The 15,697-nt window shown below is 38.0% G+C and overlaps 1 long non-coding RNA gene across 1 annotated transcript; it reads left to right on the top strand.

Moving 5' to 3' along the window:
- The first annotated feature begins 888 nt into the window (after nt 1-888).
- LOC136290709 (uncharacterized) lies at nt 889-14,879 on the top strand. Its single transcript, XR_010721326.1, has 4 exons — nt 889-966; nt 11,768-11,901; nt 14,098-14,234; nt 14,615-14,879. It is a non-coding gene; the product is annotated as an uncharacterized lncRNA (long non-coding RNA).
- Nucleotides 14,880-15,697: the final 818 nt, after the last annotated feature.

The following is a 15,697-nucleotide window of genomic DNA, read 5'->3' as shown; positions in this document are numbered from 1 at the left end:
GACCAGAGTAACCCATACTCAGACTGCTAAACATTCAGACTCTCATTTACCCGTCTAAAAATTGCCGTTTCTGTAATTTCTCACTCAAGTTCAACAGAAATGAAATGGAACCTTTTGTGACAATCCCTTTTGAAGGAGGGACGTTATCAGCTGTACCAGAAAAAAAAATCTGGAAAAGAATACAACGAATAGGAAGCAACCACGGACTAATAGAGAATCTAAGACTAAAAGAAATTCGGGTAATGCTGGCAACAGAATACAAATACACTGAGTGTGTTATTGCAGCAAAGAGAAGGGCAGCCAAATGCAGAATGAATTAGAGCAGTCAAATCAGTTAAGAGAAAATTGGATGGGTTATAACAAATCATGAAAAGAATAAAACTGGAGACAACGAAGGACTTTTAATAAATGAGGAGGCTGCAGAAATTAATGAGGCACATCAAATGTTAGAGGTATTGCACTGCTTTATAAAAACGTGCCTTCTGTGAGGCAAGTAGAGCACAGAAGTGGCAAGTCATCAAGTGGCAGAGGTATGAAATGCATTGCCCTGACTGAAGGTAAGAGAGGACTTTGAACATGACCATATGTCCCTAAAAACTTCTGGACTTCAGAGAGAGGTATTCCTCTTTCAAGACATGCATGCCTTAAGAGATATGAATCTATGGGAGAAAAGAAAGGCAAATCTGGTACCATTTTAACAAATGCAAAAAAAATTTCTTGTGATTATTGTTGTAGGAGAAGGGAATACAGGTGACCTCACCCCTAACAAGTAACAGCCGTGTTAGTTACCCAATACAGCCTTGCCCGGATGAGTCGCAGTTGTATCCAATAAAGATAAGTGTGATAAAAGGGAATGGGTTAGTTAGTGAGGGGGAAAATCATGAAGGAGAAGAAACCTTGAGAAAGAGAGGATCATGAAGAAGAAGAAGAAGGAGGATCCTGGGGAGAGAGAATCACTGCTGTGAGGTCAGTCTGGGTCTGCAGTCAGAGCCTGTTGTTGGAACCTGCAGTCTCAGTCTAGCTGGGTAAAAGCCTGCAGCCAGAGTCTGCAAACTGATCCCTGCAGTCAGCGTTTAGAAGGAAATTACCAGCAGTCAGGGGCTGCAAGGGAAACCTACAGCAGGAGTTTCCTGCAGACAGAGTCAGTGAATGGTTGCAGTCAGGATGGCTGAGCTCTAAAGAGGAGTAAACCAGGACTCTTTTTATGCTGTGAGAAACAAGACGTTTGTGCCTTGGCTCTCTTTTACTCTCTAATAAGAGTCCTCCTCCGACAACTTTCAGTAAAATTAGCTCCAGTTACAGACCAAATAATGGAACAGAACTATTTCTTCTGCAGGAGGTAAGCGTTTCACCTCTTAAAAGTCAATAAATAAAAAACAAATTAAGAATGTTTATAGAGGTGAGGAGGTGTATCAGTAAATACAAGCATTGCATCTACACTTAAATATTTTCCTAGTTATAGGAAGCATAAACCTGACTTATTCCTGACAAATGTGACATATTCTACATGTCTTGCCATTAATGACTTGGCAGGGAAGTAAAGCAGCATAGCAATTAAAACTGCCAGAAGAAAATAAATTAGGAAATATTGCAAATGCCAGAAAGAACAAAATGATAAGGCAGAAGACAAAGAATTCAGATGCAGGAGGAAAAAGCTGAAAAATCGAAAAAGAAAAACTACTTTTCAAAACTCAAATTTTTCATGGCCAAACCATGGCAAAAGTTTGGCTAAGAACACTAAAGAAGTGAGTAGCAGATATTAAAGGTGTTCATCATCAACCTTGCTGTCATCCCTTGCCCTAACTCTGCTATTCAAAATCTTTCCCATCTGCCAGGATTCCTGTAATTCATACCTAGCCCCCATATTCCATGCCAGTTGATATGCCTGCCCTGGCCTTGCTCTACCAGTCTACACTACAAGGCCGAAAGAAAAGTTAGAAGGCAGAGGGTATAACAATATTTCCCTGTTCTTGTAACTGACTGACATGATCTTAGTCAAGTTACATCCTGTGAATTTCTTCACTTTTGCAACAGGACTGAAGGCTAGTAAAACAAGAAAAATTTTAGAGAGGGTTTTGAGAGTTAATTGCTAGGTGTAGAAGACTTAAACCTAGTGTTACTAGTAAAAAAAGCCAGAGAATTGTAACCTTTTGCCCAGTCAGTACATGCAGCTGTGCTTTCAGCATGGGGATTCTTGTTTGGGCTTAGCTGCCTGCTCAGCCATTGTCACTAACGTGAGCAATTTGAGTCTCCTTATTTATTCATCAGTGTTCAGGCAGAAGACTAAAGCCAGCACAGTTAGAATATGACCTTTTTGTTTCAGTTCATATAAATAATGTTATAGGATTGTGTTTCTATCCTCCCTGATGTGAATAGTTGCATTAACTGGACAAAAATAGAAGCTTTCAGAACTTTTGCAGTTACAAATACAGCATCTCCCCTAAGTGGCTGAACAGCAAAATGGGCAATTCAAACTCTAAATAGCAAGAAAATCTGAATCTGACCTATTTACTCAATGGAAAGGATATTAGTAGTACTTGCAATCCTCATTGATACTGACAGGAAATGTAACATTTCTTTTATGCTTCTTCCACATCTTCAAGAAAAGGAAAAAAAAATAATTTTACCCTAGTACTGAAGGGAATTGCTCCTGTCTCAAGCTCTTATTTTACCCAGACAGATCAAAATACTTTGGGGGTATTTATGCAAGAATTATCTCTGCTTCACAGATGGAGTATGTGAAACAGATTCTGGTGGCTTGTTTAACAGCTTTACATCAAAGACATGTCGGAACTCTAATTCTGCCTGTATAATTCTCTGCTGCATGATCTTGACAAAGTTGGATCCAACTTTGAAGCTGGTCCTGCTTTGAATGGGAGGTTGGACAAAGTGACCTCCAGACATCTCTTCCAATCTAGTAGCTGCTCTATGATTCTTTTTTCCCTTTGCATCTTTCAACTTTGCAGCCTGGACATACAAATCACTATGCAGACTTCAAACCCCAGAAACAACATATTGGTAGGCTCTGCACAGAGCCTGTGCTTAATCAGGAGCCTAGCAGGACACAGAGTTTTAAATAGCAAAATCCACTCTTTGGCATTCAAGCATCATAGTATCTGTAGCATGACAATTGAGCATCATTACAAGTTTTAATTAAGTGGTAGCACATAGCCCATCATCTTTCTCTGCAGCACAGAACACCCAGCTGTTCTCAATTAGAATTGAGCACCCACATGTAAATAAGGGTATCTTATTTGTAAAGAACAAGGTATGTGCAGCAATAAAGATCACAAATCTAGTTTTAAAATACCAGTTTCATTAAAGAACTCTTAGTTTCACCACTAGCACTGAAAGGGTGAGATCTCTCACATGCTGCAGTTTTGTTTAGATGTCTGTCAGCATTCTGTCAAAATGGTTTGGTTTCTCTACTCTGGGAAAATTATTTGAGAGCATAGAAAATATTAGCTGAGAAGCAGGATAGGATGGATGTATTTAAAGGCAAAGAGGCCGAGGACCTTGTAGTAGGGATCTGAACCAAAAGAGCTTAATATCTTGTTAGATGACCAGAAGAATTATATAAGCTCAAAACCAAAGTTACTTCTAATCCAACTAATATTTTGCAAATCAGTACACCTGGTGGCTGGTACCAGCATCTTTTTTGATATCACACTGCCCTGAGTAAGAGGGTTTTACTCCAGCTCTGCAAAATTATGACTTCTTTTTTTTTTTCTCTGCAATTACTCTGATCAGTTATTTTGCAAGTCTTCTGTGTTTTGTTGATGTAGCTGTGTTTTTGAAATTCTCATTTGCCTTTTAGCAAGGACAACACATCTGATTTGTCTAATGCCTGGGGTTTTGCTGACCATGTTCAAACTTCAACATTTTTGTCTTGCTCCTGCTTTCTCTGCAATGTTTGTGAGAGATTCTTAAAACCCTGCCACTACAATCTCTTCAAAAGTTATTCCAGTTATTTTTATTTTAACTTTCTTCCAACTAACTTTTAGAAATTTTAATGTAAATTATGGGGTTTGTGTGTCAACTACCGTACTGCTACCTACGAAGCAGAGAGTGATTTCTTTAGTTCTTTCAGTTCTTCTCTTCTTTTTAACCTTCTATTTCAGTACTGCTTGTTTCTTCCAGTTTTGTTTTCTCTTGGAAGTCCAACAAATTATTTAACCACAACAGCAAACCACAAAATCCACTTTTGATGAGATGAATAAGTAGTCTGGGATCTCTAAAGTATTTCCCCATTTGCAGCTAAAAAACCAATTACATGTCTTTTCATGTACAACCTTTTGAACTTGGGTTCACTTGATTAAGGAGTTACCACCACTTACAGTCTTCCCTTCTACAAAAATCTTTTCCCCCATAAAAATCAAGAAAAGCAAACCTGTAAAACTACTCCAATGACACAGTTCAGAGTCTGCTGTAGTTGATTAATTCTCCTGCAAACACAACACCACAGATAGTACCTCAGGTAAGGAACAGAGGGAGCTGAAGAGCCGTCAGGAAAATTAATTTCTTTCTGAGACAAAGACACCTGGGGAAGGGTCAGCTTTAAGCAACAGAGTTAAAACTGACAGAACCTTTCGGAACCTCTGCATTTTTTAGTAATAAAGAAGCAAACACAAGCTCTGTTTCCTTTGAGAAGAGGACCAAGGCACTTAGTGATATTTCTCCTGCAAAAAGCTCTGGTTCCTTAGGAGAAGCAGCTACCTTGTGTCACAGCCTCTAGGGCCTCATTCAAAGAAACTGTGAACATCCTTTGTGCAGTATTTATTCTAAATACTTATTTTTCCCTCTGTTTTCCATCACAGAAAAAACATCCTATGGAGCAGTAGCCTGTAAAGGTGACTCTATGTGTTTGCTAGCTTGAGAGAAAAACTCCAAATCTTTCTACCTTTTTCTTTAAACTGATTTTAGAGCTGCTTTTTTTACCCTTCACTTGTATTATTTTCCAGTTGATCTGCTGCCATTGTAAATAATTCACATTATGTAAAATGTAAAGATGAAAGGGGTCTGAGGAAAAGGAAATACAAGTTCAAGGTCTAGCAGTCTCATTACAATATCGTTGTACTAATTCCCTGGTTAAAAATGAAGATAAAATGTCCTTCTTCCCCTCTTTCTGGCCCACTTTAAAGGTAAACTCTTTGGGTACTAGGCATTATTTCTTTATATATATATATAATATATATATATATATATATTATATATATATATGTGTATGTATTCAATCTACTTGAAGATGTCCCTGCTCATTGCAGGGAGGGTTGGATTCGGTAATTGGATGACCTTTAAAGGCTCCTTCCAACCCAAACTGCTCTATAATTTTATGATATGCTTGGATATCATTCCTTACAACTCATTACTCTCAGTTAGAGCCTGCACATTTGTGCAACAGCAATAAGGCAACAAGAATTCACCCAGTGCCTTCCAAATGTTATTTTTCTGAATTGCACAAAGATACGGGTCTAGATTCATCAAGTTTAATGTGTTATGTTGATATCTACATCATCAAGTAGCCTTTTCCCATGCCTTTATTTTTTTTTTTATCATCAGAAATATAAACAACACAAATCACCTGTTTATTTTTAGTACATAACAGCACATAGACTGAGGTATGGCTATCTAGACCAAATTTCTGAGCTACAAAATCCTGTGGTTATGCACAAGCTCTTCTTGCAGCCCTTCCTAGCTCTCAGTAGAGAAATGTCCAATAATTTGCTGTGAAACAGCTGAACCCACCAGAGGACTGAAGAGGAGCAGGACAGGTCACACAGTACTCGCCAGTAACAGAGATACAAAGATACAGCAGTCAAGCTGTAAAAGGAATATTTTCTGCTCTAAAAGGAATATTTAGGGAAAAAGCGGGAGGTTGTTTTTTCATTCTGTTTTACTGGGGCCGGGGGGGGGGGGGGGGGGGGGGGGTGTTCATTTTTTTTTTTCCTGATAGACAAAGAACTGCACTCCAGAAAATATGATTTAAATTTGCCTTCATATTGCTGTTAAATGTCATAGGTAGTAAATGCATTCCTTAATTTATGAGATGAAAAAGGGAGAAATAACTAAGCTGCATATTAGGATACAAACACAATTAGCTGATAAGTTTGGAAATTGCATTCTTTTCACCTTTAATCCTCTTTTTAATATCAAAATTTTCTTCTTGCAAATATTAAGCTACAGAGATATAAAGCTTGCATTTCTAAAATGACTATTAAAAAAAAAAAAAATTCTCCAGATCCTCGAATTATCCACAAGATGGCAGAATAATCTGACCAAACCCGATATCGGCACAACCACTCTTCCCCTGACTACAAACACAGCTCTCAGAAGATGGGTTTTCCTCAGATCCTGACAAAACCACCACCCTTCAGCAACTGGCTGAACAGTATTTCACCCATGTATCATCTACAAAGATATGCTGTAAAGTCGGTGCCACCTTTTTTCACCCCACTTAAAAATCTTCCCAAGGGGAGGAGGGATAAAATAAAAACAATATCAAACCAAGTAAGAAAAAAGAGAACAAAATGATGATCATTTATCTGCTAAGTTTTTCATGTAAGATATTTCACAAACTAAATATTAATCCTCCCTCTATTCTCCTTGTTTAATCCACAAAATTTCCATGTAATAGATGTTTCCAGGCCAAAGAATAGTGAGCTACAATTTCAGAGGTCACTAAGTCTCTGACAATTGCCTGCCATAGAGTAAATGAGCAGCAGGGTGGCAAAATTTCCACCATGCTCACAGCAAAATTGTTTTCTTGCCATTGAAAACAAAGGTGTCAGTGGGACACACAACTGCCCAATTAAAATAGAATTAAAATTTTAAAAAAATCCACCTAGAAATATTTCCATAGTATGATAACAGCAGACTCTTATGAGTAATTTGCCAGTAGAGGATCAGACACGAGAACAGATGGAATATCTGCTGAAAAATGTAGCTTTGCACGTCAATCAAGTCTGTGCCATCCCTGCTGGTGTAAACCCAGCTCACATTGGACCACAAGCCTGTCTCTTAATGGGTGAAGCACTGAAATAGGACAGTTACTGTACTTGCATTTGGACTTTGAATGAACTATAGTCTTATACAATATTTTACCCCTGCACATCTTGCTAAATTTGAATCCCTCTTACATAAGAATAGGACTGCAAACTAGCACAATTTAAACTACTTTGGCATATGTCCTTGTTAAGCAGATTAATAGCCTAATTCCCTGTTATCTGCTCTGGCTAACTACTTGTTTCCAGGTGTTACAATTGCTGTTCTATAAAGTAGAACACACACTGACACTACATGTGCATGTGTAGATATGAAAATATATAGAGGTTTTTTTGTTTGTTTGTTTTGGTTTTGGTTTTTTTTATGAAGACCTGTAAGAGCTATCACATTCCCTAAGAGATCTCTACTAGAAAAGAGCAGAAGTTCCTAGAAAGGTTTTTTGCATAGATTTTTCTCACCATTAGAATTCACCACTGGCTCCTACACAATAGCCTAGATGTAGTGACTTACATCACTGAGGGAAAAACGCATGGAACCCTTCTGTGTTTGTAACTGAGTAGCCGTGAATGGTTTTTGTTTTCCCTGTACTTCAATTATTCAGTATTTTTCTGTATACGGTAGGAGAACAATATAGGAGTGACTAATGAGCTTTCTAATTCTGGAAAAATAAAACCCCAAACATTTATTTAATGGTTAGTAAAAAACTCTTCCCAGGACACTTCATTGCAACCCTTGTGCTTGTCAGCAGTATTTATGTTCCTGTTCTGCAAACACATGGGTCAGGTTCAGTTGATGAATTACCATTTGCAGGCACACCCCCTCCAGACGAATTCTTGGGATTGTAACCTCTCTGCATTTAGCACTACGTCCTTTCAGTGTACTTGCGGCACCTAATCCATTATCATTGTGGAAAGAAACAAGGAAGAGCTAAAACGGAGTATTCTGGGAACGGTTTGCTTCTCCTTACTTCCACAGAACCAAAGGGTTGTATTGCATTTAAAATCTCCCATCTGTGAGGTTTGAGGAAGTTCATAATGAAAATACCTTGAGTTCTCTGAGAAGGCTTCATTCCCAATTAAACCCCAGCATCTGATTTTCCTTCAAGGGAAAAAAAAGTTTCAGAATTATTTCTTTGGTGCCAAATTCAGGCTCAGCAAATATATTGAGGACTCTGGAACAGCCCAAGGTTACTTTGTGCCTATAGCCATAGTTTCTTTTGTCAGCAGTCAGCTTCTGTGCCCCTTCATCTGTACCCCCCTCATCTCCTCTGCCTCTCAGCTAGAAGTATAAATAAGAATTATTCCTAATTGAGTCACTACTGACCTTGAAATTATTTTGCTTAAGGTTCTGCCTTCTGAAGAATAAGAGTTGGCTGCACTTGACAATCTCTATGCAAATGCTTTAATTCTATATTATTTCCAGTCCTTTACAAAGCAGCACAGACTACTGCCCTGTCTGGAAGAAATATGACTGGTTTTGCACAAATTGTTCACTTTCAAGGACCTAAGAAACTCACCAGATTTTCTCCACTTACTTCTCATGGTTTCCTTATTTATTGGCAAATCAGATTCTTCTCCTCTTTCCAGACCTGTCAGAATCAGCAGTCCTAAAGGAAGCGTTAAAATAAGAAGTCATAAGGCAGCAATAGTCTCAGTCTAAGTCATCTGGAGAAAATAAATGTGATATTTACAATATCACTGTCAAAAATTAAGCCCAAAGCATCACTTCATTATTTTATTAAGGCCAAAAGTTCAATCTGGCAAAGCTCCCACACAATTTAGACCATGCTGGCAGTAGTAGTTGAGAGACATCATTCTGCTCCTAATGCAAATGGCTTTGTTGGCAGCAAGAAGTCAAACGTATAGATTTCTTGTCAGAGATACAAAGAGTACAGAAACATGTCAACTAAAGTTGACTGATAGAGAGAGAACAGGAGATTAAGGATTTTCACAAAACTGTATCTGATTTCATTTTAAAAACTAAAGCAACACTCTCATCAAATGAAAGCCAAGTGGCTGCTTTCTCTTTTCTGTACAGGGGCTGATGTTATTGACTCAACTTCATTTGGTACTGTGCTGATGAGCAGACAGAATAATTTTCCTGAAGTTAACTATAACCTTTGCTGGTAATTAGGAACACAACAGCAGCATGCCATTCTCCAGTAAATCTGACAGCAAACACGCAAATATTCACACCATAATTACTAAAGAAGTCACACAAGCCTGAAAGGCCAGGTTTGGGTTTGATCTCTCACCTCCGGAAAAACACTTTTCTTTAGATGCAAGAATTCTCTAAAACAAGGTACCAGAGTACTAAGCTGAAATCAGTCTCTAGTGATGTGCACAGAGCATATATTAGCACAAAAAGAGTGAAAACACTCTAAGGAGACATCACTCAGTCTCTCAGCTGGCTAGGTGACAGATCTTTAAATAACGTTATAAAATTCTCATCAGCAATTTCTGCAACCCTTCCTGATCATCTCCATCCCTGTATTGGTACAGTACAAAACAAGAAAAGGCTCTGACATTTTTTAAAGTCTATCATTGGAAATATCACCATGGCCCAGGACTTCCACAGCCAAGCAGCAACAAGGATAAGGTCCATATACAGGCTTTGAAAGCGAGATATGCATCCACATCCATGCTCACCCTAAACAAATCAACAGAGCACAAATAGCAGCTTGCTTACTTTTAAATAAATGAAATTTGATTATTCTTCAAAAGAATATGTTGCATTCAGCAATTTCTTATTTTGAAAGTCTCCCTGCACCATTTTTTATTTAAATATTGCGCCACATGATCTTCAGATGAAGAAGAAATTGAAAGGCTCCATTTGCTGTTCTTGTGGCTTGGCCGTAACTTCTGATCAAAAGTTCATCATCTCCTTTTTTTTCTTTTCTATCCAACTGGTGAGTTCTACTCCACCTCAGAGTGCAAAATAATCCTTATTTATATATGACTTTACAATTTATTTCTACATGTCATTCTACTTCTGCAATCTTCAGGGTATTTCTGCACAGCGTCACCATTCTCTACTGCATTAATTATGATTTTCAAAATCCTCAAGGGAGTTACCAGGTCCAGCCAGTAAACCTAAGAAGAAAATTCCTGCTTCTTCTAGGTTTTGGAATTCACAGATCCAATGTAAAGTCAGGTCTTTTTTACACCCAGTGGTTTCCTGCAAGGCGTTCTTTGTTCAGTCCCTTGTTCAGCCCCTACCTCCCACAAGCCACAATCACTTATTTTACTCTGTGTATCACAAAGCTTCTAAATCTGCTGCATTTCTCTTGCTGCAATGCCACTCTGAGCTTAACTTTGATTAACATAATTAATTGCTCAAATAATTTTTCTTAGAACAACATTGCTTTTAGATGGTGCTTATATATTGCTACCCTTTTGGTTGTGAAAGAGGTTTGTGGGCTTCAAAAACTTCTGTCCTTTTGCTGACACCTGCACAAACTGCTCTGATGCAATGAGGTGCATCTTGGTCATATTATCAATAGATGACATTTGTACATTCTCCTCCTGTTTTACAAGAAATCATTCCTTGGATGAAAAGGCCCCTGAAGCCAGTGAAGTCAACTGTGACACGGAAGAAAGCAAGGGGGAAAATTATTACTCATTTCATTCTCTGCAGTTGTTCTATTGCCTGCTGATGCTCCTGGAATAAAGCTACACTATACAATGGGTTTGTTCTCAGAGCAACCTAAGTATGCAATCTTAACTTCATGCTCCATGACATTTTTGGAGGTGAGGGTTATTATTCTACCAAGAACATTGCCCAGATTCAAATTTGCAAATATTGGATTCAAATAAGGGCAGCGGCCCCAGATGGATGAAAAAAACCATCAAGGAATAGGAGTGTAGATGAGAGAATTCTATGAAGTTGGCTTTGCTTCAGTAACCATCATATTATAAAATTATATTTTTTAGAAAGTCCTTTAGCAGCTAATTTGTTTCAGAATAGGTTTCATTGTTTCATTGTTGTTTTCATATCTATTTTCCATCAGGTTTGGGGCATCAGTTTACTTTAGACATCTTTGCTGAAGTAGATGTCTCAGAAAGCACCTAATTTTTAATTTCTAATTATATTGGTAATTCACGATAAAAAATAATGGTTGCCAGTGATCTTTGAAAGGTTTACTGGAAACTTGTCCTTTAAAGTTATTTAACATTTGAAATAACATGATTCTTCAGGGTCTTTTCAAGTTCCTACACTTTTTCCTATTTTTAATACCATATGAATAATCATACTTTTAAGTAAGACAACAGAGTAAATGATCCATTTAATCCTAGATCATGGATTGTTCAACCAGAGTTATAGTAACTATCCAGACAGCCATTTCTATTGAAAATATAGAATTTTTATGTTTTGTAATGAAACAGCAACAAATGGAATTAAAATCATTAATGATTATACAAAAATGATGATGGGGTTAGCAGCAAAAAAGGTAATAGATATGTTTTTAAAACCCTAATGACTTCTTTCTATATATACTAGAAAAAAATACATGAGTAAAAGATTTTTTGTCTGTAAATCATGCCTTTCTTCCCTTCAAATTATCTAAATTTTAAGCTATTTTTATTCAGTGACAGAGGTATTGGATAGATGAAATTTGCCATATGCAAAGCCTAAATGAGTCATAGAAGTCAACATGACAGCTTTGAACTATTGGAAAAAAAGCAAGTTCACAAATATCTTGCAATGTAGATTCATTAGCAAAGACATACAATTTGTAAGTGTTCTAATGCCTCCTCCTTTTTAGGTTTTCAGCTGTGTATCCATTGAGCTCTGGTTTGGAAACCTTTCTTTTCAAAAAATGCTGAATCACACCTGGGGAGTTTGATGAGAAAGGAGCCTGGAGACCTTTATGTAATCCACCAGTAAAGGCACAGAGAGGTAGGCATTTATTTATATCACAAAACCCCCCCATACTCTATTTCTTTAATGTGGCCATCTCTTATCCAGCTTGAGTGGGAGAGGATCATTGCCTCATGTCACTGAATAACCAGTTATAACCAGGAGCTGAATTTTACTGGAGTGCAAAAGGGCTGACATCTCAGTTGACTTCAGAAGGAATCTGCTGGGAGGGTATCCTAGCTCTTCCAAGGTGTTTACTACAGCATAAAAAGTAGGTTTGCACAACGTACTTACTTATTTTGAGAATATTTTTACAACTTCATTCATGCTGCTCTGGGTGGAGGTAGCATCCCACTCCTCTCATGTATTCCTACATAAGGGACAGGAATGTGTCTGTGGAATATTAGCAAAGTGCTAGAGATGTCCTGCAGAAAGATGCTAATCTGGAAGAAAAAAAAATTACTGGATATGAAGGCAAAAACACTCATCTGAGCATCTGACTGATATGAAATCTCAGCTATGAGGAGGCTTTATGGTTCCTTTCCCAGGACCTTACTAGAAAGGTTTTGATACATTTAAGTCTTCTTTGGTAAGAAAAAGAGGATCTTTTCTTCTCTACATTTTTGTGTTTCAGGTTTAACATTGGTTTTATATGGCTTTTATTCATATGTTTTTTTACTACTGTCAAAAATCTTAAATAGATGTTCAGAAATATTCTTAAAGACAAAGGTATCCTTTGGGAAGTGTACAAAGTCATCTAAAAAGTAACTGAACTTCTGTGTGGCATTTTCATATAATCTATCAGAACTGGTAGATAATTCTGAGGCCTTCTAAATACACACACAGATTTATTACAGATCCTGGACTCGGACATTTCCCTATGATACATTAAGTTGTATAGAGATAATACAATATTCAACAACACTCAGTCTCATATTCCCATTCATCAAGAAGTGTTAATGTAAGAACAGCTTCATAATGAGATTATGAAATCATAGAATTGTTAAGATTGGAAATGACCCTTAAGATCATCCAGTCCAACTGCTAACCCAGCACTGTCAAGTCCATCATTAAACCATGCCCCCAAGTGCCACATTTACAGATCTTTTAAATACCTTTGGGGATGGTGATTCCACCATTTCCCTGGGCAGCATTTCCCTCTTCCAAAGCTTCAGTGCTCTTTCAGTGAAGAATTTTTTCCTAATATTAAATATAAACCTTTCCCGGTGCAACTTGAGGCCATTTCCCCCTGTCCTATCTCTGGTTTCTTGGGAGGAGGGACTGACCCTCACTTGGCTATAACCCCCTTTCAGCAGGGTAGAGAGGTCTTCCCTGAGACTCCTTTTTTCCAGGCTAAACAACCCCAGCTCCCTCAGCTGCCACTCACAGGACTGGCTCTCCAGACCTTTTCCCAGCTCCCATTTCCCTTCTCTGGCCACGCTGCAGCACCTCAACCTCTTTTTCTTGTAGTGAGAAGCCCAGAACTGGATACAGGATTTGGGGTGCAGCCTCAGCAGCACCGAGTAGAGGGGTCAATCAATCCCTGCCCTGCTCCTGCTGGCCACACTACTGCTGATCCAGGCCAGGATGCCACTGGCCTTCTTGGCCACCTGGGCACAGCTGGATCACTAAGGGCTGAAGATCTTCCTTATTCCACCTTCACTGATATATTTCTCTGCTTCTTGGTCAAGTTGCTTAAAATTCTGGTTACCAATTTTAGGCATCGATGAAGTAGGACATGGAATCTCAGAGGGATGCTGAGAAATTTTATTGTATGAATATTTTAAAAGCATTTTAACATTCTTGGTTTGAAAAAAATCATTGCAAATAATCATCTAATTGCTTAAATACTCATATTTAGTATCCTTAGTGTGACAAGTAAACATTTCTTTATTGAATTATTCAAATTATATTTTCCATAAATAAAATCTTCAGTAAACAGACCCCAAGTTTATGGTGAGTTTTTTTCCTCCTTTAGCAACATTATGTATTATTATTTTCAAGATTAAATCAATGGGCTAAATGTAAAGGCCAAATGCATTTTTTTTTCTAAAACCACCCACTGTAAACTCTAATTCTGAACTGAATCTCACCTCTAAATCCTATTAAATGTTCTAAGTAACTTGAGTGTCACTGATTACAGCCAGGAAGGTAAAGAGTTCAGGTAACAGAAGGAAAAAAGACATTGCATATGATGGCAAACTTTTCTTAGTTTCCTTTTGAAATTTCTCACAGGCCGTGCTTGCTTCTAAACAACCAACCAAGCAACAAAACCTCATAGGAGCTCTTCTAGATGCAGGAAGAGATTTCAGCCAAGAATTTATGATGCCTACCACAATAAAAGAGAAAGGAAAAGACCAAAGCAAAGTCAGGTGAGAGAACTGATTAATTAAGTGGACATGAGAAATGCAAGCTCTTTTCTATTCAAAGAGGAAATGTATATTTAAAGAATAAGAATATCACAAGAATGAATGATAATCACATTTTAACAGTGTCTGGAGATTTAGGCTATAAGCAAGGTTTCATTCATAGATGTGACCTTGCTTGCTGCAAAGTGAGCTGCTAATTTGTCAACCCTATTTTGGAAGAAGACAATGTGAATGCATAGGTCACTTCCATACAGGACTGCATATTAATCACATTCATTGTCTAAACTGTAACGGCAAATGTCCTTCGGTTGCACATGGGGTTGTTTTGGGGTTATATTATATTACTCATCTTGGAAAGCCTTTTAAAACATCTTTGTTTACAGATAACTCTGTAGGGGTAACAAGGTGGCAAGGAAAAGGCAAAACATACACACCAATGGAAGCACTATGAGCCATTTTTAACAGGGGCTTACAGAGCTTATTAAAGGTACACATAACATCGGAGGAGAACCAAAAATAAAAAAAAAAAAAAGAGCAAAAGCTGTAGGACCATTTTGAAGTGTCACCAGGAATTTCCTTGGCAGTTACACACAGCAGATCTAATCCCAACCTCTCTGTAAATAGTCTCTTAATATAGAAGTAGTTTACTTTTACAGACCAGAAGTCAATTTCATGTTTATTTACTCTGTAAAACACAGTTGCTCTACAGACTTTGAAATCAGCAGGAAATTTACTTTGAGGAGAGAGAATTTTCCTGGTCAAAGCTGGAGAATTCCCCTTTAGCTTTGCTGTACCAGAGGCTGTATAAAATTCCTTTCCCTGCATCCCATCTCTAGCTAGAGATTTCAGAAGTCAGAGCAAGTTCCGCACATGACGTATCCTACCACCCAGCAAAACAACTTGAAACTGGCCAACTGTTAACCCTGGCACCAGATTCTCCAACCTGTACTCAGTCACAGACAAAGCCAATACATTAAATTCATATATATTTATATATATGTATATTTAAATATTAATCTGCATGAGTCGTCTGCGCTCAGTTGAGCGCTGTCCTGTGGCAATAGTAAGCAGCTCAGAGAGCAAAAGGTGGGTACGAAAGGGGGATTAAACCCCGAGCTTCTGTGACCTGCTTCTGAGCAAATGGGAAAAGGTTAGTCCAAATAACCTTCAGCTGGGGTTTGAACTAAGAAATGTGACTTGTTCTGCAAAGGCCAGGCATGCCCATGCAGCGTGGCACCATTTGGAAAAAAATTGTAACTTTGCAGCCAAGTTACCCACCTGAGCTTCAATTTTGTCTGCGTAACTTTGCCTGTAATCAGCACTGGAAACTACATATCAAAGGCAATCTACAAAGTTGATTCATACTGTTTTGTGGCTTCTAGGTCCTGGTTCCTAGGCAAGACCTGTGTGTCTAATCTTAGCAAGTGTATTTATGCCCTGACTGTAACAAAATCCCTTCTCATTCA

Source organism: Chamaea fasciata, unplaced genomic scaffold, assembly GCF_029207755.1.
Source record: "Chamaea fasciata isolate MVZ Bird 193981 ecotype frontalis unplaced genomic scaffold, bChaFas1.0.hap1 SCAF_6, whole genome shotgun sequence".
Classification (NCBI taxonomy): domain Eukaryota; kingdom Metazoa; phylum Chordata; class Aves; order Passeriformes; family Sylviidae; genus Chamaea; species Chamaea fasciata.
This window is presented reverse-complemented; position numbering and strand designations above follow the sequence as displayed.